This window comes from Amia ocellicauda, chromosome 20 (genome assembly GCF_036373705.1).
Source record: "Amia ocellicauda isolate fAmiCal2 chromosome 20, fAmiCal2.hap1, whole genome shotgun sequence".
NCBI classification, from domain to species: Eukaryota; Metazoa; Chordata; class Actinopteri; order Amiiformes; family Amiidae; genus Amia; species Amia ocellicauda.
The window spans coordinates 11,727,232-11,753,919 of record NC_089869.1 but is presented as its reverse complement, the minus strand read 5'-3'; the positions used below and the strand labels follow the sequence as shown (position 1 = coordinate 11,753,919).

Genomic DNA, 26,688 nt, shown 5'->3' with positions numbered 1-26,688 from the left:
AAGGAGGTGCCAGTCCCTTTAGTGCTTTAAATGTTAGTGAGAGAACTTTAAAGTCTATCCTGTAGCGCATGGGCAGCCAGTGAAGAGAAACCAGTAATGGACTGATGTGGTCATGTTTTTTTGTATTATTTAGAATTCTTGAAGCAGCATTTTGGACTAACTGAAGTTCTGTTCTCTGTTAGCTCTGTTAGTGCTGCGTGACAGAATGGCATTACAGTAATCCAATCTAGATGTAACAAATGCGTGTATCAATTTCTCAGTGTCCTGTAACGAGAGGAATTGTCTTAGTCTAGCAATGTTTCTAAGCTGGAGGGAGGAAGATCTCGACACATTCTGAATGTGTAATTCAAATGATAGATTATGATCACAGATGACACCCAGGTTTCGTGCCATCTCCTTACGGTAGAAATTAAAGTTAAAATTTCTCAATTTTGTCAGCGGTCCTCTCGCTGAGACCCAGTGCCTGTAGTCCAAGGATCTGGATCCAGGGTGTGCTGCCTCTCCAGTAGCCTGCTCGCCGACCAAGGTCCTCCTTGGGCTCCAACCAGTCCCAGCAAGTGTCCGTCCTCGGCGGCTCCTTTCAGATGGTTCTGCTACAGCTGGGCCTCCCTCGTACTGGAACTGGAACTCCACTGGATCAAGAACATCTCCAGCTTCACAGTCTGCCTGCACAGCACTGTGCCGAGCACTCACTGTGGGTCCCTAAGGCTGGGGGAGGCAGCTGCATATTTTGCCACTAATGGGGCTGTGTGTTTTTCTCCCAGGGCAAGTTTTTGTTTCTCTGTGTGGGTGAGTTTTGGGTAATTGGGGAAAGAATGGGTGATTCTTTGGATAAATGTCTCCCTCATTGATGCATCTTTGTAGCAGTGCAGGAGAAAGTGCTTCTCTGTCTGCACCTGTCCTGTCACACAGTGACCACAGTGCCGGTCCTCTCTGGCCTGCCAGGTCTGTCTGTGTCGGCCTGTTTTTATGGCCAGGCTGTGGTCACTGAGCTTGTACTTGGTCAGGAAATGTCTGTGCTTTGTATCTCTGACAGTGAAGAGATAATCGGCCAGGGTGTCATTTCCATTTAGGGCCCGATAGCAGTCAAGTTTACTTTACAAGCTTTAGTTTAGTTATTCCAGAACTCCAGATAAGAGTTTTCTATGTGTGTCACAGTGTGGTCAGCTCTGATTTGGCTCTGTGTGTCACAGTGTGGTCAGCTCTGATTTGGCTCTGTGTGTCACAGTGTGGTCAGCTCTGATTGGCTCTGTGTGTCACAGTGTGGTCAGCTCTGATTGGTTTTGTGTGAGCAGTGTGGGTCAGTATTAGCTGAGGTTAGTGATGGCAGCTTCAGCACCAGCTGCCTGATTGGACTCTTTTGCGCTCTGAGCTCTTGGGATCGGAGACCCTTGTGATGGAGTGAATCTGGATTGTTTATTTTTTAGATGGGACCAGAATTTCAATGCTATTGTCTGGGGTTTTAAAAAGCAGTGGGTAATGGCTTTATCCAGCCCTTCATCCAGTGTATGGTGTTTTGCATTGTACTTGTAATATATTTCTGCAGAATTCAATGTGTAGAGTTTCTGCCGGTTGTTTTTCCCATTTGGTGTAATGCTGTTCACTGACGGGACCCCATATCTCACTTCCATATAACATGATGGGTTGGATTACACTGTCAGATACTTGAAGCCAAATTCTAATGGGGATATACATCTTCTACAGCCTTCTTAAATGGCATACAAAGCTCTGCAGGATTTTTCTCTGTGCATTCACTGCCAGGTGAAAGCTCCCTGATTAACTGATAGTCATGCCCAGGTATGGGTAATGTGCGACGTAACAATATGTATAGCTCAATAACCACTCCATTTAAAGTAGCCTCTTCCTCATTCAACATAATGCTGACATTAAACTACTTTCACTATTTTGCAGCAGTCATTTTAAAAGCCCAAATATAAGTTTATAAAATGTGAGGTCCAACATGTTACTCTCTTCTGGCCTTTTCTTGTTCAATAGGTTTTGTGTTGACCATTTACAAAGGTGGAAAACACAAGTGTGACTGTTCAACTGTAAATTGTGTGTACTTAATTGGATAATTAATTAGATGATTAGATTTTAATCAAGTTATTTCACTAGACTTTGTTTAATGCAGCTCATAAGTGATGAGCAGTGATGAGCCTACAGCCCGGGACACCAGAGCGGCACAGCAGAGGTGTATATATAGTTTTTATAATATCAAACAAAGACCAAGGACAGCAGGGTGGGTCTGTATGTGTCAGATGTAGAACCATAATGTTGATATACCTAATGTCAGGAACTAGGGGATGGTTAGGATGCATCGTTTGAACATAATATTGAATGTAATCAAAGCCTTTTCAAGGAATTTAATATAGTTCATAATTTAAAAGGGAAAGATGGTGAGGCAGAAACAGCCAACCCGAAGATGACTGAAGTGGGATGTGGTTAGTGGTGGTGGGGGAGAGCAGAGGAAAGAAGGGAGAGTCATTGAGGGAATGACTGCACTTCCCCTGTTCACCACTTGAGGTCATCCTCATCACCTGAATACTCGACAGTCTCCCTCTGTCAATAAGCAATTATTCATTTAACATTCCTACACACCATGTGCACTTGTCCTACTAACCCTCTGCTCTCATTGGTTCTAACTGTCCCTACCAGCTCCACTGACGCCACTCTGCCCTGCACTTCAACCCCTGTTTGTGCTTCAGTCACTGTGAAGTCCTGTCTTCTTTACAGAGCCACTAATGAGCAGTCTGTGTTTGTCACCTGTCTAATAGTGTGCCTGATCTATTGTTTTCTCCTTATCACCTCCCCTTTGGATCTCTTGGTTTTGCATGTCTGCCCAATGGATGTTCCTCTGGCATGTTCTTTACGACACCTTCTAGATCTCCCCCTTGTACTTTTGTCTTATTCTTTTGGTTGAGTACGCACTTGAATCCACCTGTGTTAGTCTCTGATATGTTACACAAGAGAAGATGTTGTGCTACAGCAGCTAGCACTGACCCACCCACTTACATCAACTTCACTGGCCCTTCACCTCTTGCCCCCCATGGTATATAGCCATAATAAATGCATTTAACATTAAGATTGCAGGCTACAAGGGCATGTGTAAACCCTTGGCTCTATCTGAATCCAGGCCTGATATTGAGGCCTTACAGAAGCTTCAGCAGACAGCCCATACGCCCCACAGACTGACACTTTGATACTTGCCCTGAGTGACATTTTTCCTCACAATACCACTGTTTGATTAATCTTTTGTTAATAAATATTGCATATTCCATTTTACATTGTTTTACATGGTTTGATTTGCCTTCTATTGGGTGCCAAAGTAATCACAGCTATGCAGATAGCGTGCCACTGCTGAAACCATCAGTTAAGCTTAAGTATGTTTTCAACTGTCGGTGGATATGGTTGATTATGCTTTCGCACATTTTGTAAAAAAATGAAAGGCACTGGAATAAGGCAATAGACAGTTTAGCACAGTTTTCAGTCCTTCTTCATTCGCTTTTATGGGTGTATTTATTAATTCAAGGAGAGTCAGAAGTCAAAACTGTACAGTCTGTAATTAGAAGTAAAACAAATAAACAATTAGACAAACAAACAAACTACAACCAGCCTAAATCTACTGTAGCATTTCAGGCTTTTCACTACTGGATTCACCACTGACAAACACAATGAGTAATAAGAGGGAGTTGGTGTTCCTGCAACACATTTATTTCTCTGACAGCTTTTTAAGGAGCAGCACTGTTCTCACTCTTTCTCTTTAAACTGTTTCTCCCCGGCAGGAACTCAGGCACCCCAATTTATCTCATTGCTCCCCATGACTGGCTCCCGCAATCACAGCGCCCCTCTGTTCCTACAATAATTCCCCTAAATTATCAGATCTCCAAACTAACTGCACCATCCAAAACACCTCTGCACTGTAATAAGTTGGTTTTATATATGTATTAAAGTTGAGTTAATAGTAGTAGTAGTAGTAGTAGTTGTCTGGGATCAAAAGGTACTAATACTGTTACCTCAACTTTGAAACTCTTACTGATTGCCTTGTTTATAATGAGTTGTTCACTTCCTTCCAAGCTGTTTGCAAGATACTGTATTTCCATTTCACCTCTCTGACAGGATACTGGAGAAATTGTCCCAACTATCGTGAAATGAAACCTATGCCTGTGCTGAGTTCTGATTGGAGGATGGGACCTTTAAATGACTAATACACACTGAGATGTATGAGAGAGAATCCAGCTCTGCTACAAGCTGTAAGTACCAATGGTTTATATATGGTTTATATACATATATGCACACATACATACATACATACATATGTCTATATACAGCTCTAGATTCAGAAATCAATGTTAAGTGGTATCTTAATTTATATATATATATATGTGTGTGTGTGTGTATGTATGTATGTATGTATGTAACTGTTAACTTTGTAACTCATTCCGTTTCCCTTTTTTTAATTAAAAATGTATCTATTTTCTTCTTTGCTTTAAGGATTAACGACATGATTGATTCAAGTACACTGTGTCACTATAGTCTGCTGTTTGATATCATAGTAGGAGGAAATCATTTTTAATACTGATTGACTTAGTTCGTTAAATTCAAAATATTGTGCATACAAATAACTTATTTAAGCGGACTCTCGGGATTGTTGCCTTTCCTTCTCATGGTTTGATTTCTCAGTATAGCATGAAATAGCAGGGAAACGCACATGCTGGTACAGAGAAAGTGAAGCAATGTGGGAAACTCCCATATAGGCACAGCTGGCCTGGTTTGCATTATAGTTACTTACAGTTGCGGGCTGCCTAAGTCATGGAGCCGATAGTCACTTAAAACAATTGTACCTTTTCCAGCTGAGTTCTGTCCCTTTTTTATGTTCTATTGATGTTGTTAATTTAAAGTATTTTTATGTGAGAGTACTCATCTTCATTTCCTAACCAACTCACTATACACAGCTGAAAATATGAATAGATAAATGAGTAAGTTCATATCTTTTTTCTTTCCCATGTGCTTTTTAAGCGCGTCCACGTCTTTGAGTTGCGCAACACTCACTGCGAGCGATTACAGGTCGCGATCGTGTAGCGCAGATTTCCGCAGCTCTGCGCAGCTCTGCGCTGATCAACCAATGGGATCGGCGGGATTCTGCAGATGTGCGCAACTTTGCGCGCACTCTCACTTGCACTGTCCAGGGAGTGGCCTCTGTACACGGGCTCATCCATTTCATCCCTTATTCAATGTACTGATGACACAACTTTGCACTGCACAGGCCCTGTAGAGGGATCAGGCCGTTTTAACATATCATAGTCGAATTAGTGACATCAAAAATGCAATTCTTGATATAGGAAAAGTCGCGTTTTATTTCAACAATTCTAGTTCTGATATGAAAAATGTAATTGTTGACATGGGACTAGTAAATGTTACGGCTTGCCACAGAGGAACAACTTAAATAGAAACGCGCATATTATATTCATATATATATATATATATATTATATGATTATATTTAAAATCAATCCGGCTGTCTGCGGCCCCTGAGGAAAAAATCATGTCTGCACATACACTTAACACTAGAAGCGCCGAGCTTATGTAATAAACATCTCTACTGCGTTTTAACTGCATAAGCACGAAAATAAATAATTTACCTAGAATATAATATATATATATATATATATATAACGCATAATCCTGCCGGCCCTTACAATAGAGCCAGTGTGGCGCTGCAGTGGCGATCTCTACCTGTCACCGTCGTTCATGTGCGTGAAAAACACACGCATTACAGCATTACAACTGATTGAGCTGATACAGCGATGACCCGCAAATACACATGGACTGGAAACGGAGACTGGGGAGAGCTGGTTTTGGACATGCCGTGTATGTGAACAGGGCCGATTCAGGGCATCAGTGACACTGGCAATGACGGATCAGTCGTGGGTCTGTGCCAGTGCTGTGGAAACACTGCGAGTGAAACGCAGGTCCGAATGGCACCGAGCGCTTTTACTGCACTGATCAATACGCGATGCTACTGCAGCACAGAGAGCAATAGCGCAGCGCATCCAGCACAATAACGATTCAGGACATGATCAGCGCAGCAGCATTTATTGTGTCGCTTTAGTGTACAGTTATGTTTTGATAAATGCAAAAGTTATTTCTGAACTATAAAATACTGCTTTTGAGCATTATTGCAATATTGACGTTTACACTTGTTTCATTATCTTATTGTATTGTGTGCCATTTTTGAGCTTTTTGCTTATTGTGGGCTATAGAGTTATTTCTATTTTGACTGCAATGTGTGCGTTTAGAAATAAAAGTGATTTGTTCTTGCAGTAGAATGTAAGTTTCATCTGTATTAATGTTTAGATACGGTGTATTAATTAAGGTTGTGGCCCGTGAATACATTTGTGAACACTCGAATGGCCCTTGATAGGAAAACGGTTCCCCACCCCTGCATTAAACACTGGTCAGAGACCGCCACGAAATGAAGGAGGTTATTGATATGTTTGATCACTACTGTGTGACTGTATCAGGATCTCAGCAGAAACGTACCTCTTAACTAACGTTGATATTCATTTGTAGACAGTCCTGGAAAACATGCATTGACAGAACCAAACTCATGTCACTTTCCTTTCTCTTTCATTGCAGGTGATGGATGAAAATGCTACTTTTCCCACAAACCAAATTTTATTTGAAGATATATATATACATATATGTGTAATGAAAACTTACAAAATGAGAATAGTAACTTTGGATCAATGAGTATATGTATCCCTCCTCCTGATCCTGAAAATTATGAAAATGATTATGATCTAGAATGTTATAATAAAAACAAATCCCAAAAAGAGAGTTATAGAAAGGTTTTGCATTTTACCAAAAAGATTGAACATTGTAAGATATTTGATTTAATTCCTATTCTTAGTTTATGCAAAAAATCTCATAATGTCCAATATGATAATATGGATACTATTTATATATTCCTGAAAAAACAAATAGATTTTGATTCAATGTATTCCAATCTCTGGTTCCGTGCACCTAAACTTATTCTCCCTCAGGTTGGAATCATAAAAGTAGGAAATAATTGGTCAAACTGTTTTCACTGGAAACAAGGGCTGGTTATAACTACTTTTCACACAGTTGAGGAAATCTCCTCTTCATTTTTTGAAAAAATTGTTATATCGTTCCCAACATCTGATGGTTCTACAAAGGACTATAATATAGATCCACAATACATCAACTATTCCAAAGAAAAAGATTTTATTGTATTGAAACTGAGAGGAGATATTTCAGCTCTAGGCCGTGCGCTGTGTGAGAGAATTATTGGTCGCCCAGAAAAATATGCTTTTAGAGTGTCTTATAAAACCAAGGAACTACAAGAAACACCTGACATAACATCCTGTCATGTAGTTCCACTACGTGCCTCTAAGTCAGACACCCCAGAACATCGAAAACTTGCAGATCAAATTAGAAACACGATTTGTTTTACTACCAACACTGGGATTCCTGGTAATTCTGGTTCTCCAGTTCTAAATGAGTTTAGCCAGGTCATAGGGATATACCAAGGCATTTCCAATGGGGGCGACAGTCGGTGTATTCTACTGTCTGACGTCGAAGCAGAGATTGCAAGAATAGAAAAAACAAAACAAAAAAGAAATGGTTGAAACCATTGGAAATAAAACTGGATTTTTTGTAATCTCTTTTAAAATAATATTTTTATAATTTAATTGAATGTATTAAATGAATATAATTAAAATGTATTACAATAAATAAATACATTAAATTAAACAAAAAAATAAAATAAACAAAACAAAAAATACAATAAAATAAATAAATTAAAGAAATACATAAAAATGGGTAGCCATTTCTGTCTACCATAGTTTGTGGTAGAGCTGGATGTCTATCTCCGGGAGGCAGTCTTGTCCACATCCCTGCCAGGGCCACTGAGGGAGATCCTCACCCAACACCCAGGGGTGAGTTCACTGGGGAGACTGGGGGGCTTTCAAATGTCCTATTGTACTGAAAGAGTAAAAACAGGCTATGAAGCTTGTCTTTCAACAATACTGAAGAGCCGTTATTAATGTTTTATATCAACTGTATTATGTTTTATATTTATAATAATATGCAGACCAAGCAAAGTAAATGTATTATGGTAGCATCAACCATTTTGCAAGTTGTTCAGGGCATACCCTCTAGACATTCCTGTCAATAATAGGCAGGATCAAACTGCCAAGAGAGAGAGGGCCCACAGCTGTTTGTTAAAAGTCTGTTTGTGGACAATCTTTTCTCCAGATAGGCAGGAACTGTTTTTGTTAATGAGCGATTGACAGTTGTTAAATGACGACCGTGGGATCGGACCTTTCCTAGTACATCAAAGGAAGACATCTGTTCTTTGGATCCCACACCTCTTCCGAGGAAGTCTTCCATGAGCATTACAAGGGTCAGAAATCTGACCTCAAGATAACACGCTGGCAAACCCCAAGTGACAGACCCCGGCCACAGACCCACATGCCCTGCAACGTATATAAGGCTGTCCACTTTTGCTGTTCAATAAGTCCCTGCTGAGGTAGAGTGCTTCCATGTCGGGCCCCTTCCAGGCCTGGCATGTTAAATAAATACATTTAACATTTATGCATCCAGACTGGGTTCTTCACTATATTCTCAGATTCCCTGCTGTACTGTACTGTACTGTGCTTCACAGTTTGATCTGGCCATGAATGGTTGGTGCAATACAGTAGGGGTGGCAGCCTTTGCTATTTCCATTCCAGTAAGCAGTCTAATGCCCACCTCTCATTCCTAACCTGTCTCAAATCTACAGACATCACTAGACCTTCTCTGATGTCTCCACACCTGGACTTGTGATCACCTGAGGAACTGGGGCCCGTCAACCACAATGTGAAAGACAAGAGCAGGAGAGAGAGAGAGAGAGGAGATGGAGCAGGTCACCAACTATGAAGGTAACGGCACACCGTGACATCCCTGCAAGGCGCTATATTATTACAAGAGGAGTTCACACATTAGGATCACTAGCTCTGTATTCTGTCTCGCCCTACTGCTGGATTTCAGTGACAACGCCCCAGTGCAGGATCAGTAACTAGGATCTTAATTTCCCCATTGGCCACACTTCCATACTCCAGTCACTGGAGTCGGGGTGGCAGGGATGCAGGGTTGTCTGTGTGGGAGTTACACAGTATCAGTGTCACTCAGGTAAAGTGATAGCTACACACAGAGGGGTGACTCGGTGTATCCTGTCTTGTTTTGCCCCACAGGCCCCAGCTTCCCAAGAGCATGCCCAGTGTGAGAGAAACATCAGCGTCGAACACCAGGGCCAACCCACTACAGTCCCGGGACCTGGACAAGACTGCTCCCCTTTTTATTTTATTTATTTTTTTAATGAAAAATCCCATTAATTTGTGTTGAAATATCCCAATTAAATACATAAAATAATCCCCCTTATTTTAAACAATGGTCTTGTTTCATTCTTATTTGGAAATGCAAAGCTGCCATCACATTTAGGGATGTAACATCTTTGACAATTGTTATATTTAATATACCCGGTTCCGAGACAAGGCTACCCTGCACACAGTCCAGTAAGGTCATGTTTACTGACTACAAAAGCAATAATACACACAATCCTGACTATTAGTGTGGCTATATACACTCACCTAAAGGATTATTAGGAACACCTGTTCAATTTCTCATTAATGCAATTATCTAACCAACCAATCACATGGCAGTTGCTTCAATGCATTTAGGGGCGTGGTCCTGGTCAAGACAATCTCCTGAACTCCAAACTGAATGTCTGAATGGGAAAGAAAGGTGATTTAAGCAATTTTGAGCGTGGCATGGTTGTTGGTGCCAGACGGGCCGGTCTGAGTATTTCACAATCTGCTCAGTTACTGGGATTTTCACGCACAACCATTTCTAGGGTTTACAAAGAATGGTGTGAAAAGGGAAAAACATCCAGTATGCGGCAGTCCTGTGGGCGAAAATGCCTTGTTGATGCTAGAGGTCAGAGGAGAATGGGCCGACTGATTCAAGCTGATAGAAGAGCAACTTTGACTGAAATAACCACTCGTTACAACCGAGGTATGCAGCAAAGCATTTGTGAAGCCACAACACGTACAACCTTGAGGCGGATGGGCTACAACAGCAGAAGAGCCCACCGGGTACCACTCATCTCCACTACAAATAGGAAAAAGAGGCTACAATTTGCACAAGCTCACCAAAATTGGACAGTTGAAGACTGGAAAAATGTTGCCTGGTCTGATGAGTCTCGATTTCTGTTGAGACATTCAGATGGTAGAGTCAGAATTTGGCGTAAACAGAATGAGAACATGGATCCATCATGCCTTGTTACCACTGTGCAGGCTGGTGGTGGTGGTGTAATGGTGTGGGGGATGTTTTCTTGGCACACTTTAGGCCCCTTAGTGCCAATTGGGCATCGTTTAAATGCCACGGCCTACCTGAGCATTGTTTCTGACCATGTCCATCCCTTTATGACCGCCATGTACCCATCCTCTGATGGCTACTTCCAGCAGGATAACATAGCACCATGTCACAAAGGTCGAATCATTTCAAATTGGTTTCTTGAACATGACAATGAGTTCACTGTACTAAACTGGCCCCCACAGTCACCAGATCTCAACCCAATAGAGCATCTTTGGGATGTGGTGGAACGGGAGCTTCGTGCCCTGGATGTGCATCCCACAAATCTCCATCAACTGCAAGATGCTATCCTATCAATATGGGCCAACATTTCTAAAGAATGCTTTCAGCACCTTGTTGAATCAATGCCACGTAGAATTAAGGCAGTTCTGAAGGCGAAAGGGGGTCAAACACAGTATTAGTATGGTGTTCCTAATAATCCTTTAGGTGAGTGTATAATATAGCCATATATATAAAAAGGATGACAAAAAATAACCACTGGTAATTAGTGAAGGTACTGCAATTTGGCACTAAGATGTCCATTATTCAAACCCAACACTTCTCTCTCTCTCTCTCTCTCAAGTCCTGTCTTCTTTACAGAGCCACTAATGAGCAGTCTGTGTTTGTCACCTGTCTATTAGTGTTCTTAATGTCTTGCTGTCTCCTTACAACCTCCTCTTTGGATCTCTTTGTTTTGCTGGTCTGCCCAATTGATCTACCTCTGTCCGGTTATTCACTGCACCTCATGGATCTCCCCTTTGTACTTCTGCCTTATTTGCTCTTCCTTTGGTTGAGCATGCACTTGAATCCACCTCTGTCAGTCACTCATGCAATACACAAGAGAAGATGTTGTGCTACAGCAGCTAGCACTGACCCACCCACTTACATCAACTTCACTGGCCCTTCACCTCTTGCCCCCCATGGTATATAGCCATAATAAATGCATTTAACATTAAGATTGCAGGCTACAAGGGCATGTTTTCAGGGGTCCAGGGGCACATGTAACCACCCCAATATCAGGCCTGGATTCAGATAAAGCCAGGGGTTAACAGAATCTTCAGCAGACAGTCCATTTGCCCCTAAATCCGACACATAGACACTCTTGCCCTGATTGACATTTTTCCTCACTATGGCATTGAATGTTTGGTTAATCTTTTGTGAATAGATTTCAATGTAAGTGATACTATGGTTATGATCACATATTCTAGTTGACATTGTTGGCATTACCTCCTATTGGGTGCCAAAGTAACCACAGCTCCCCATCTTTTTTAGCTGATGTAATGATACAGGCCATCTGTAAGCTTAAAGGTGCTGTCAGCTGTCGGGGGATGTGATTCATTATGCTGTGGGACATTTAAAAAAAAAATATATAGACAAAAGGCAATCAACATTAGCACTGTTTTCAGTCCTTCTTTATTAGCTTCATGGGCTTATTTCTTCATTCAAGGAGAGTCAGAAGTCAAGACTGTACAGTCTGTAATGGGATGTCACATCTCTCTATAATGATCTCAAAGTTCTGCCTTCTTCCCCAGTGACATAGTGACCTGGCTCTGCAATAGAGGTTTCAAATAGGTTTGAATTGCTAGATTTGATCTCACATTACCAGACTGGTTTTCAAAAGGGGTCTGAGTAGAATGTGATTTTTAAAACCTATAGACCGTTTTGAAAGCTGTACAACGTTCATTAGTAAGTGACCATAATTAGGTTTTCAAACAAATAGTGTGTAAGGGCATCTGCTAGGAAGTAAGTAATATAAATGAATTGATAAATAAACAAACTAACTACAACCAGCCTAAATCTACTGTAGCTTTTCAGGCTTTTCACTACTGGATTCACCACTGACAAACACAACAAGTAATAAGAGGGAGTCGGTGTTCCTGCAACAGATGTATTTCTGTCACGGGCGGTGCATGACAGGCAATTGATCACTAATTGGTTTATTATTGTATTTATTTTACTCAATTATATTGTTGTGTGCACTTATTTTTGTTCTTTTCACTGATGAAGTTTGTTTCCTTGCTTCTCTAATTTGTTTTATCCCTTTTTTTGTATAATTGGTTTATTGGTTTTCTGTATTACATGTTTCCAACCTACATTCTCGCCTGGACTAACCTGCACGCTCTTTCCTAATGACCATCACCTGCACCCCGGCTCTCTATCTCAGTATTTAAGCTGAGCGAGATCAATCAGCAGAGAGAAAAACAGATTGAGGACATTGTGAGGTGGTTAGGAGCAGAAATGAGGCAGGAGAAATCCAGAGGGGGAACCGTGGCCGTGGCCACAGATGAACTCTTTATTTCTTGGTGGATTGTAAATAGTGCAAACAGAGATCCATAACCCCGAGACGGTGATGATCTACACCAAGGCCTTTGCACCAGAGCATTGATGGTGTGAGCTTCGAGCTGCTAAGTCCATGGGTTTTTGTTGACTGTGCATAAGAGGGCTTTGCAAGTTCTCTTTTAATCATCTTTTGTTTCTAGCCTGCCAGTGTCAGATTAGCCGGCGGGGCGCTGTCAGGCTGCTGGGAAGAGGAGGAGAGGTTAACGCCACTCCCCTGTGTGGCTCGAGGTCCCTCGTGTCTGTTGAAGGAAGAGGAAGAAGTTTTACTAGAGCCTTAGTCTGTTTGTATTGTTGTATGGAAATGGTTTTATTTACTAGTTTCCTTTTTAGGTTTTTTTTTTTTTTTATAGTAATGTTTGGGTATGGTTCTTGGTGTTTTATACGCCCTAGGTTTAAAGGCGGTTACAGCTAGGTTTTCTATAGAATTGTAATGTCATATTCTTTACGACTTGTGACATCCAGGACGGGCTTCGTGCCCTGCATGGAATTCCATTTAATAAACCTTGATATTCCTGTGTGGGAGTGTCTTGGGGAACTGCAAAGCCTGCCTGGGGAGAGAATTGGTGTGGGTAGACGAGCTCCTCCCTCATGTAACAAAGGAGGTGGCGTGGACGTGGAGCGTAGTGGCCCCTAAGCACCCACTAGGGTGTGGCATTTCTCTGACTTTATATATATAAGGCGCAGCACTGTTCTCGCTCCCTCTTAAAACGGTTTCTCCCTGGCGCTAACTCAGGCACCCCAATTTATCTCTTTGCCCCCCATGACTGGCTCCTCGACTCACAGTGCCCCCCTGTTCCCGCACAGGATTAACCTTCAACCACCAAATCTATAATTCCCCTAAATCAGATCCTGCAAACTAACTGCACCATCCCCAACACACACAAGTGACTCATTAATTTCCTAACCACATATTAGTCATGGGCTCAGGTGGTGATTTAAGATTCTCCGCAGCAGCAACTCCAAACCTGGACATATTTCATTGATACATACGTTCATACCTTATTCTTTTTCCTTTCCTGCCCTTGCACTGGCCAGGGAGTCACCTCTAGTCACACTGGTGACACAGGCTCCATATCGGCCTAAGTTAAACACTGGTCAGAGAGCGTCACGAAATGAAGGAGGTTATTGAAACGTTTGACCACTACTGTGTGACTGTATTGGGAATCTCAGCAGGAACATACCTTTTAACAAACGTTGCTATTCATTTGTAGTTAGGCCTACCTGTAACAGTTCTGGAAAACGTACATTGACAGAACCAAACTCATGTCACTTTCCTTTCTCTTTCGTTGCAGATGAAAAATACTTTTCCCTCAAACCACATTTTATTTGAAGATTGTTTTAATAAAATCTTCAAAATTGGAAAATATTTTTTTAAACATCTAACTTTAGAGAGAACACATCTATCCATCTTCCTGATCCTGCAAATTATGAATCTCTCAAAGTCTTTAGATATAATGAATGTCCTGATCAAAAAAAAAAATCACAGAAAGAGATTCCTGAGAAGGCTTTGCATTTTACCACAATAACAGAAAATGTCACAACATTTGAAATTATTACTTTTCTTGGTTTATGGAACACATACAATAATTTCATTATGTTAATATTGATACTATTAATGCATCAACTCATATATTCCCTCAGGTTGGTGCGATACAAGTTAGAAAATCTTGTTCAAATTGTTTGCACTGGAAAGAAGGGCTGGTTGTAACTGTTTCACACAGTTAAGAGTATCTCTTCATTGTCTGAACAGATTGTTATATCATTCAAAATATCTGACAGTACTGCTAAGGACTATTACGGTGGTTCTCAAAAGTATTCAGTCCTCTTGGACTTTTGTGTTTTTCATTGTGAAAACATGAAATCAGAATGGATTTAATCAGGAGTTCTGGCCACTGATCAACACAGAAAATGTCCATAATGTCAAAGTGAAAAATATAATGTGCAAATTGTTCTAAATTAAGTACAGATACAAAAGAGACATAATGCAATTGCACAATGCCTGCCCAACAATAGAGTTACAGTTCTATAGTTAATTTCAGAAAAAACGAAACTCTCAGCTGAGATGTCTGAGATGTCGGTGAAATCTGGACTCCCACCTGCACAACAGGTTAGTCTTCAGCATCTCACGTCAAGTGTCAGCTAAATACATTTCTTTTAACTCATGTGACCTTCAGTAATGTGTTCAAATCTCTCCACACCTGTCAAGTCTCATGCATTTGGTAAGAGTTTGACCCTGTGACATCACAATGGGTATCGAAAAGTATCGAAATTCACAGCTCTGGAAATGAATTGCAATGAATGCCTTATTGATTAACCAAGGAGAGACCACCGAATAACAAGACAAGAGAACAGCACTGCCTCCATCATGGCAGAGTCTGACAAAACCGCTTCACCTGCTATTAAGGTATTTTAGTGCTCAGGAATAATCCGTGTAGCCTTCAGTAAAGCATGTGATATAAAATTGATCCTTGTCAAAAATATTCTTTCAAATGTTTTCCTTCAGCTTGTTTCTACACTCACCCATGCACTCATTCTTATGACCGGTGATTTAAATGTTTATGTCCATAATAGACCACAATGCTACTGAATGTATGGAGCTTCTAGATCCTTTTCATTTTACCCACCATGTTACAGATCCAACTCACAATTCTGGACATACCTTAGACCTGAACATTTCATGGGGCTTGGACATTTCTTATATAGTAGAGTGATTCATTAGGAAGCATTATTTTAACACTGAATCAGCTCTAGTTGTTTTCTCCAATCTTTTTATTAAGAATCAACACATCTCAATTGACACTTTTACAGTGCATCACATGGCAAATTAGTGGAATGGTAATCTGACACCAGATTTTGATTTAGCTGCACCAGAGAAAGTGTAAAGGATATCTCTGACCAGGGCAAAACCTTGGAAAAGCGAGCACACTTGCCAACTGAAAAGGGACGGTTAAAAACCTGAACGAATTTGGAGAAGTAAATGAACTGCATCGTGAGAGCCTAACCAATGGTGTAGATGTAAATAACAGAGGTTTGACGTTGTGGAAGACAAGCACATTTCTCAAAGATAATAAATGATGGTGAAAACAATCATAGAATATTATTTGTATCTATTGATAGATTGTCAACCCCTCATTGTCCACCGATCGACTGATTCAGGAATCCTCATCAAAGTGTGAAGAGTTTACACTGTTTTTGATTAACAAAATCATTAACATTAGATCAAGCCTTACTAATTCCACCGGTACAGCATTAGAGCACTCCATGCTTTCTGTGTTAAATAGGCCTACTATACGTACTTTTAAAAGGATACATGAATCCAAGCTCCTTAACATTATATCTGAAAAATGCCCCCTGCCCTATGGATCCCATTCTAGCAACAGTCTTTAAAGATGTTTGGAAAAAGCAGCATTCATACAGATAAACAATTTCCTTCATGAACATGACATCTAAGAAAAATGTCACTCAGGCTGCAGGCAGGGCCATAGCAAACCCTAAATCGACTCAATCATTGTATTGCTCTCTCTGGTAACGTTCAAAATTGGTTTGAGACTTATCTTACTGCTATAACATGAAGAAACAGAAACCATATAGGTTGCTGTGCACTGTATACAGTGGATCAACTTTCTTCTGCCAGGCTAAAGCATTTGTGTTTGTCTTCTCTTTCATTTCATCAAAAACGAAACTCTCAGATGTCACTACTCAAGTCAGTGATTGACACATTCATTTTCTCCATATTCTTCCTGCTACATTACTTTAAATAGTGTAATAATTATCGGTGTATATCTTTTCCCAGTAAGGGTTCTTCACTGCAGTTTGGGATTTGTCCACTTTCTAATTTAAAATGAACTCCTGCCCCCTTGTGGGCTGTTGTTATAAGACACCCATAGTGAGGTCTGATGCTCAGTACCTAATGGCAGTTTCTAGTTTTTCCCCAGTTTAGAGGAGGGTTGGGTAGCAATCCAGGGCATTGAACTGCTGTGGAGAGAAACAGTGTGGTGTACAGCAGACATGATTGTAGGGGGTCTGTTCTCATTAGGCCTGTCATACGAAACGTTTAAACCACTGTGGCTATAAAAACGATTTTTAAAATGGTGTTATTTGACAACCAAACGATGTACAGGAGGAGGCCGAGAGACTCTTGAAACTTGAATTCTGACTAATTCTAAGGGAAAAGAGAAGATCCTATTTTTAAGCATTTTAAGTTTACAGATGCCAAGAATAGACCTGCAAATCCAAATATTTTGACTTTAATTGTTTGTGTGTCTTTTTACCGGTTTTGTAGATTTTATGTCCATATTTAGCTATTATAGTACATTGTCTGGAATCAGATATGGTCATATGCTTCATGCTGTGCCTTAATTCCCTGAGAGAAGATACAGCTACATAATGCAACAAAGCATAAAATGTAGCTCTCTCCAACACACCTCTGCCTGTTGACATGGTCTCTGCTCATCTCGCAGTGCTGATATTTCTATTGCTATAGTTAAAATTCAATATCTGAGGAGTTCATTTCAACATGGAAGGGTCTTGTGGGATTACCGGTGGATTGGATGTGGGACTGAGGGAGAACCTGATCACAATTCAATACTACACAAAGAGATGGTGGTCTTCTCAATAGGGCTGTCAGTTAGAATAGGGGTTGTAGGTCATGGGGCGGGCCATGTCTGTAAGGTTACACAGACTACCCCTTCTCTCTCTCTTCCCTTTTACTCACCCCATGAACGGCACTTCCTGGTCGGCCTTACACAAGTGATAGGGAATCGGAGTTTGGCCTCTTATCCCCTGTGCCCAGTCCTTAAAGAGTATCTATCCTATCTCATAAAATATAGAGATAAGATTTCTGCTTCCTTGCTATGCTGAAGATTGTATCTCAAAGCTTCCTGCTTTAAAGACAGATCTCCAGTGTGACAAGGTCTACGTACATCCCTCTCCTGTTTATAACTCGGGGGTTCACTGGCTGAGGGGGATTGTGGGAGCAGTGTCTCTGTCACAGGGTCTGACCTACCAGCCTTGTACAGGGACTGGGGTCGGTCACATTGGAAACAAATGATCAGCACAATTCTTAGCCGAACAAACAACGTATGCATTAAGGTAATTGTGAGTCTCAATGGCTTTCATTCTTTGCCCCCAAATGTTTCTGAGTGTGTTTGCATGTGTTTCTTATCTCAGTTTGTAAATGTTTTCCTTCATCTAATGTCACGGGCTTCATTATTTTGTTGTATCACCTTTCTTTTTGTATAATTGGTTTATTGGGTTTAGATTGATGTATTGTCTTTCTTGCCAAGCGCACGCCACCAGCCCACATTCTCAACTGGACTCACCTGCGCGTTCGCTCCTAATTACCTTCACCTGCACCCCTGGCTCTTTGTTTCAGTATTTAAGCTGAGAGAAAAAGTCCTTCAGGGCGCAAACCATTGGACAAGTAGTACGGACGAGCAAGGAGGGGGGAAGCCAGGGCTTGAGACATGGACCGTGGAACGTATTGCGGAGACAAACTTTTCACTTCTTCTTTTCTTGGTGGATTATAAACGGTGCAAGCGGAGATCCTGAACCCCTACAGGGCGACAACATATGCAAAGGACTTGGCAGCAGAGCATTGACGGCATGGGCTTTGAGCAGCTAAGTCTATGGGTTTTTGTTGATTGTGTATGCAGTGGGGTTGCAGTAAGCGAGAACGCACTAGGTAAAATTGGAGGCTTTAAATACGGCAATTAAGAGCCACAGGCATTTGCACTTTTTGGAACTGGCTTTATTTTGAACTTTGTCTGCATTACAGCGAACAGACCTAGATCTCCTGTTTACCTCCTCCCCCTGGCATTCTCTGAACTGCACCTGGAGAAAGAAAATGTATGATTGTGGATTAGACACTAAAGTTTGCAGCGAGAAACCAACATTAAATATTGATAGTTCTCATCCTGCCTGAGGTTCTGCTGCCACTGAGTCAATTGAAGATGCCCCACTGAGGCAGATTGAAACAAGCGCTGTAGCTAGTTTTCTAGATTAACTATCCTTTGTGTTTTCCAGCTTGCGCGTGTCCTTTTGGCCAATGGGGTGCTGGCTGGGCTCCTGGGAAGAGAAAGCACGGGAGATCCACCTCACTTACCTGTGCGGGTCGAGCACTGATCGCAGCTGTGAAAAACAGGGGAAGAGAGTTATTAGTGTCCTTGTGTGTTTGTGTTATAGTTGTATTGAAATGGTAGTTTTATAATATTTTACTAGTTTTCTGTTATATTTTTGGATAAGGTTTTTAGTGTTTTAAGTGCTCAGGGATTAAAGGCGGTTTTAGCTAGGTTTTATTTATAATTATTTTTTACATTTGCTTCTGTACAACTCACGGTATCCAGGATAGTCTTCGTGCCCTGACTGCAATTTCATTTAATAAACTGTTATTCCTTTTACCTGTGCGTCTGGAGATTGTCTTGGGCTCCTGTCGAGCCTGCCCCGGGGAGAGAGATTGGGTAGTACGAGTTCCCCTCTCGTAAATCAAAGGAGGTGGCGTAGTCCTGTGTGTTGCCCCTATTTACCCACTAGGTGGTGACACCTAATATGTTGAGGTACAAGGGGAAGAAAATACTGTGCTGTTGGGAACTGACCTCAGTTTAGACAAACGTATTTCCTAGTTTGCAGATCTGTGCTTTAAAGGTGAGCGACCACAATGGATGTGGTCAGAAACAAGGAAATGAATGTAAGTAACGATAGGGGAGTAAAACCTCCTCTAAGACAGATCCCTTGGTCAGTGGGACTGAAGCTTCACTCACAGGGCTAAGCAGAGAAAGTCGCTGAGTGTAGCAATGACCAGGGAGCGCTGGCTGCTGAGTAGACTACATTAGCTAATAGCTTCATCCCATATAAATGATTTCAGCTCCCCAGACAGTGCTCCTCCTGCCTAGTTACACACACACACACACACACACACACACACACACACACACACACACAGACTCTGTCCCTGTCTGTTCCAAGACACACCCATCTGATTAACAGCGCTGCCCCAGACTGAAGGGGCTGTAATGGAAGGTCGCATCTTTAGGACACTTAAATAAGGCTGCCGTTTTGAACTAATTGATTTCTGCGGTCTTCCTCTGCATTCCCTTTTTTTCAGAGGCACGAGTGCACAATGCAAATCAGCTAGGCAGAGGGGAAGCTAAAGCCCTGAGAGCTTCCCAGGTTTCACACACACCACACTGCACCACTATCTCCAGTGTGCCGTCCCAGAATCTAGGCATTAGAGACAAGCTTGATTCTTGGCGTTCATGACTTCTGCAGTAAGAGGACAGGTTTGTTTACCCAGAGTTGGTGGATTGAGGTAAAAGGACACCAACAAGGAATCAGATCACGGCAGGGCCGATTTGCATTGACATTACCCTGGGATTGTGGACCGGCGTTGGGCGTTGTGGGCCGGCGTTGGCAGCACTGCAGGCAAAGATCATTCAAACCCCTGTGCAGAGCCAACATGTGCCTGGCAAGAGCGCTGAACCGGCTGCTACGTCAACGCTTGGAGTGAGGAAATGTATTTCTTAGTCTTTATTAACGGCGGTAACTCACATTGGCAGCTGAGCTCAATTTGTGAGATCACACATCCCACAGAAGTGGTTTCCCTTTGTTTTGTAAAAGCCAGACTCCAGCTTAGCCTCGCAGCAGTTGAAAAACATCTGCACGGAGGATAACGGGAGGAGATGCATCGTGTTTGTGGTTGACAGAGGCAGTGGAGGATATAATAATCTTTGAATGAGGGGGTGAGGGGAGAAAATGAGTTACAGTTCTGGGTTAAATCTAGCAAACAGGCTGCGTAGACCTCCAACTATTTGTAACCTTATAACCTTGCAATCTGAAGTTGAGAGACTGCAGGTAAGGGTAACATTTTACATGAAATTTAGATTTATTTTGGTAATTAATGCCTTATTCATGTAAAGTGTAGTACAGCATATTTATGAATAGTTATAATGTTGGTAATGTGTAATTATCCCTGCTGAGCAGTTACACAGGTAATGGTTGGGGTTTGATTTTGTGTAGAATGGTTTCCAATGAACATGAGATTATGCCCTGCGCTGCCCAAAATACAACCTTCTGCACAACGGAGGAAGAAGCTGATTGTCAACCGGCTTGATACCTCTCAGGGAGCTATGAAGCAGGGTAGCCCAGGAAAAGACCAACACACATGAAAATGATATGAACTGGAGATGCAACAGAGAGCCCTGTGTAGCGTAAGGTACACTTATAAATTTCAATTAAAGAAGTGAATTGATAGTGTCACCTTATCACGAATCCTGGAATCTTGTAGAACTCAATTTCTGTAATAATTGGACGCAGACACCAATTCCAAAGATATAAATTGTCAAATGTATTCAAAACAAAGACTAAATGTAGCACTACACTAATTATACAAAAGGGAAAAACTAATTAAAATTCAACTCTAGATCAACAAATCAAAGACAAATCACTTCCGTGACCAAATCAAAGACCATGGGATTGCATATGATAACACAAATCGTTAAACAAAAAAGGTTATAAACACATTGACTACAATACCGGTTAGTAAGACGAAGGTGAGTCTCTCATTAGTATTGTTAGTCAGACATTAAATAACTACGCAGGTTAGTATTTATGTCAGGTAACTTCTCGTTATATATATATATATCGGTCTCATTTACGTTTAGGTGCCGAGAAAGATTCTATCATTACTTGTTACCACAATTTCCCTTAACTGATTATTATTCAATGATTAAGGATAGGCAGGGCCACCAATAATCTAATGTCTATTAACTTGTGTCAATTTCAGACTAAACAGTTAAACAGGAATGAGAAGATATTTCTCGGCGTTGACAGATTTTATTTCTAAAATTATCAACAAAACAGTTTAATGCAACACACATTTATATTTAAGAAAACTAAATGATATTACACATTCTAGAGTTATGAATCACAGATTAACATTTCTAATTGATTTCTCAAATGTCATGAATCATGAACTCCAAACTGTTAAACTTATCTGAACTTCGTCGCAGAGAGGCCTCTCTGGCTTCGGGCTCAGATAACAGCACACGGCACGAGGTCCGTGTGGTTTGGAACAAAGGCAGTCCGGTTCGGCTTTGTCCAAGAACTTCCACTCAGTCGATGCACCTGGAAGTTGGGGTTTTGCGAAAGTAGAGTCGTTTCCAAACAGATTTTCCTCTGGTTTGAAGGCTCCAAGGTTGTGCACAAAATCTTCTTTGTAAGCAGGGGTTCCACCGTAGTTACTTGAAGATGTAGTCTTTGAGGAAAGCAGGGCCCTGTTTGTTCCAAGGGTCAAGTTTCTTAAGACTCAAATAGCTATTTAAATGACTGACACTTTCGTATACAGTCGACTTAGTCAATTGTCCAGCTGTAAAACTCCACTGATCAGGTGGGCACAGGCGGGCAGCGCAGTCTGTAAAGTTCTTTATTTAATAAAGTCCTTTAAAAGAATTCTTCGTACGGCTCAATCTCCTTCTCCCAGTTTAACTCTTCTGTTGCCGGCAAAGACTTGGTTGGTTTCTGGTTCCGGTTCTGGCAACAGAGCTACAGGTTGAGCTGTGGCAGCGAGTTTCTGGTTCAGGTGAGAGAGAAAGACTGTCCGCTGTTCCTTATAGTCTGTCAGATCAATAGGTGATTGGTTCCTGAGTTCTTGAGATTGGATTTCGGTTTCAGCCCCCAGTGTCCTATTGGAGGGGGGCTTGATTTATGACTAATGTCAATCCATGCCATCTTTTGGAAATGCCGGTTGGCCCGGGTTCATAGCTCTATGTCGGGATTTCGGCTCTCGTCCACTTCAAAGAGTTATCATCACCTACAGGCCCCTTTCTCCAGACATCTCATAGCAGAATTCCAAACTATTTGGCCTCTTCTTGGTGCCATCCTCCCCAAAACTGTCACTTTGATGCAAACCAGTTTCAAGCTGATGAGCTAAGGAAATCTGATAACTTTGGGGGGGGAGAGGTCTTCTTTAGATCAGTGCTTCAGCTCAGAGCCCAAATGCTCTTATCCAAATACACCCAACATAATGCTACACCTGCTAGCCAAAGGGGTGTATTACAACTGTTCGAAGGCGAAAGGCAGAATAAGAACATAAGAAAGTGTCCAATCGAGAGGAGGCCATTCACTGCATCGTGCTCGTTTGGTGTCCATTAATAACTAAGTTATCCAAGCATCCTATCCAGTCTATTTTTGAATCTTCCCAAATTGTCGCTTCAACCACGTCGCTGGGGAGTTTGTTCAGATTGTGACGCCTCTCTGTGTGAAGAAGTGTCTCTTGTTTTCTGCCTCGAATGCCTTGAAACCCAATTTCCATTTGTGTCCCCGGGTGTGTGTGTCCCTGCTGATCTGGAAGAGCTCCTCTGGTTTGATGTGGTCAATGCCTTTCATGTTTTTGAAGACTTGAATCAAGTCCCCATGTAGTCTCCTCTGTTCCAGGGTGAAAAGGTTCAGGTCCTCAGTCTCTCAGTAGGACTTTCCCTTCAGACCTGGAATAAGTCTGGTTGCTCTCCTCTGAACTGCCTCTAGAGCAGTGATATCTTTCTTGAAGTGTGGAGCCCAGAACTGTCCACAGTATCCAGATGAGCTCTAACTAGTGCATTGTACACTCTGAACATCACTGCCCTTGTTCTTAATTCATGCTTAATATGCTTGCTGTCAGATATACTTGCCACAAAAGTCTATATTTGAATCTGAAAAACTCCAAAATGGATGAAATTGCTTTTCCTCCTCAATCTTGTCATGTCCTTTAGCTGGAACTGAAAGACCCCGTTTCTACTGTGAGTACTGTGCTGACCTGGATGTGTTGTGTGTGTGTGTGTGTATATATACATATGGATATAAATATGAAGACTCTAGTACCTGCCGAGGCCCAGGTCAGTGGGGGGTCTCCCTCTCTCTGCCCCTCAGACAGCCGGTCTATAACAGCTGGCCTCTTCAGGAGGTCTCTAAAGGAGGGCCAGTCTGCCAGCTGAGAGAGGCAGGGCCGGCACTGTGGATGACTGACACCCTCATCAAATATTGAGGAGAGAGGGAGACTTTTCTAGCAGTCAGGATGCGTCTTCAGGTAAATGAGTATTGGGAAGGTTGAGTTTCAGTAAAAAGCCTTTTCATATCAGCAAGCACAAGACAGAACAGCAAGAAATGTGTGGAGTCCCCAGCAAAAGCCCCAGTCCTTAGTGAATTCTGATATTGTCCAATCAAAACTTGTGTGTTAAATTTAATGAGGTCTGAGGTAATTGTGACATTGATTTGTGCTATGTATTTGGATCTTGTATTTCCTGTCTGCTTTTTTGCATTTTGGAGCTCAGTTCACACAAGAATAAGAAACACACAGTTCCAATCTTATAAATGAAACAATATTGCTGTGTGCATAGGATGCTTATTCAGGGTACTTACTTGCTTATTCAGGGTACATACTGGTCACTTAAGAAGACCTGGAAAGTATTTCCACAGTAGTCACAGCTTCAACTGGAAAATGAAGCTCCTAAATGTGATAAAGCACACAAACAGTACTACAAAAACTACTACATACTACAAAATCGAATTTGCATATTACCCAACTGCATTCTGCACATGTGCATACAGCATGCTACATACTGAGTTTCTGACTAGTAAGCAGTACTGTAGGCCAGTGGCGCCCCCAGCTGTTCGCCAAGAACGCACTGTGCGTAGCAGAGCATCATCAGAATTTGTATATAACTGTCTGTAATTGGAAATGTGTCAATACATAAAGTATTTCCACGTTGTGAGAAAAATCAAATGCACTGATTCTGTTAATGTACTGACACTAGTTATCATGTGATCTGATGTGTGGGCAGGTTTTTTATTTTTTGATAAACACATTTCGGAGCAGGATTGGTGGATCGACTTTTTCTCCTTTTCCCGCCACGATCACAGTGTTTTTCTTATGAGTGATCAAATGCACTAGCATAATAGCCTAAGAGCAACATGTCGATGAAAAGACAGCAAATACGTATAGCTGAATTTCTCAGTTAAAACAATGTAAGGATCAAAAATAATAATACCGGGGCTGGGGCTGATCTCACCGAACAATCCTCCGTTGGGAGAAATTTAGCCCTAACGGGAAACGTAGAGCTAATCATGCCAGCCGCCGAAGGGGCGTTAGCAGCTGGCCTTAGGGAGCAACGAGCTGAGCACCACGATGTCCCGACACGAGTTAGCCCTAGCAGGAGCCCCAGAGGACGACGGAGAGCCCGGAGAGGATACAACAAGTACAACAGATCAAACACCGTAAATACTGGACGTCACAGACATTGGCTTGGTCACTGCAGAGGTGCTCAAAACTGCGCCCGATTCGGTACAATTGCAAGTGCTGAGGAATGTGCAGTCTGAACTGCAATGAAGTTGACGGTGTGTTCTGTGAGCGATGTGGTCCTGGTTCCATAAAGACTGTGAATATCTGACTGTCTCACAGTTTATAGCCTTGGGTGCAAAGCCATGTCTCTGAATCAATGCTCTTGATCATGAATGCTAATTATTTTGTATTAAGTGTAGGGCACTTTTAATGTTGAGAAGCGTGTTTTGTGCATTCTGACGCAGCTGTAATAGACGGAGTCATTTCAAAGCGCTTTCAAGTTGCATAATGTCACTTCAGTTTTATGCTGTTTCTTCAACTGGCTATGTATGTTTTAAAATTGTATGAGTCTGCTAAGATACGTGCATACCGATGTCTACATCAGTTTACAGCGTTTATTGCATGACGTTTATTTTCTTATTCGTTTTTTCATGTAGTCTATATGCCCTTGTTTTGAAAATAATGATAATAATAATATTCAATGTAAGTGCGATGTTTCTGCCCAGAAAATGTTGTGGTCTGTTTATATTTACAACTATTAAGTTTTATCCAACTTTGTAATTTTTTAATTGTGGTCACACAGCTGTTTTATAAAGGTGTCGCACATTATGCGGGTGCGGTGGTTCTATGCAGTACGAAATGTCTGCGGTTCTAGTCTTAATACAGATAAAGGACTCTCACACCCAAGCTCTTGCTGTGAGCATAACCTCCACCCACAGAAGTCTTGATATCTCATCAATTATATAATCAAGTGAGGTGTGATCAACATCATGCATGAGATTGACAACATTTTTAGTTAATCGAGTTCTCTTCATATGAAGAACTCTGAGCACTGTAGTGGATATAATGCAGTACAGCTTTTGTTGCAAGCAAAAAATAAATATGTAGGCTGTACAGAATCACTTGGATGTGCAAACCAAATATTTCAGTTTAAATGAGGTCTGACAAACATCATGTTGGGTTTGACCAAGTTTTTGGTTTGTTTTATGTGTACCAGAGAACATTTCTACTTATTTTGGGTTGTAAATAGGATATACAGAACCTCTTGGATGTGCAAACAGCGTGTTTAATTTAAAGTATGGTGTGACAAACATGACATTTTATTCTGGGTACGAAAGAAAGAAAGCACTGTAGTGGACTTTCTACAATACAGGTGTTGTCGTGCATATATGGAATAGGATGTTCAGCCTGTACCCTAGATCCTTTCAGTACATTTTTCTATTTTTAGAAAATAGGTATTTTATTTTCAGAAATGTTATTTAGAGCCACTTTGATGCCCAAACCAAATGTTTACAAGTGTTCACTTTTCAAGTCCTGTTTTTAATTATCTTAGAAAACACCCTCCCTTCCTTTCTTCACCTTCTTGAAGTAATCACTCATCTAACATAACATGATTGAGAGGAATGCATTGGAAAAGCTGTTTTGACCTGTCCACTGTTAGAGCAGTCATTTCAAGGAAGGGGGAAGACGGATGTCTTGTAATTCATGCATGTAAGGGTTAAAGCACAGGCTACAGTATTCTCTTTTGAATAGGATTTTGTGTCTGTTAAGCCACCAATGTTTGTATGACACTCAAGTGCATGAAATGTTTGTTGTTTAAATCAACATTTTATTGGAAGTGAGCAAGAA

General features: G+C 41.4%; 1 long non-coding RNA gene across 1 annotated transcript; it reads left to right on the top strand.

Moving 5' to 3' along the window:
* The first annotated feature begins 4,191 nt into the window (after window positions 1-4,191).
* Window positions 4,192-9,440, top strand: LOC136716026 (uncharacterized). The gene is made up of 4 exons (XR_010805109.1): window positions 4,192-4,250; window positions 6,636-7,957; window positions 8,803-8,941; window positions 9,254-9,440. It is a non-coding gene; the product is annotated as an uncharacterized LOC136716026 (long non-coding RNA).
* The last annotated feature ends 17,248 nt before the right edge of the window (window positions 9,441-26,688 follow it).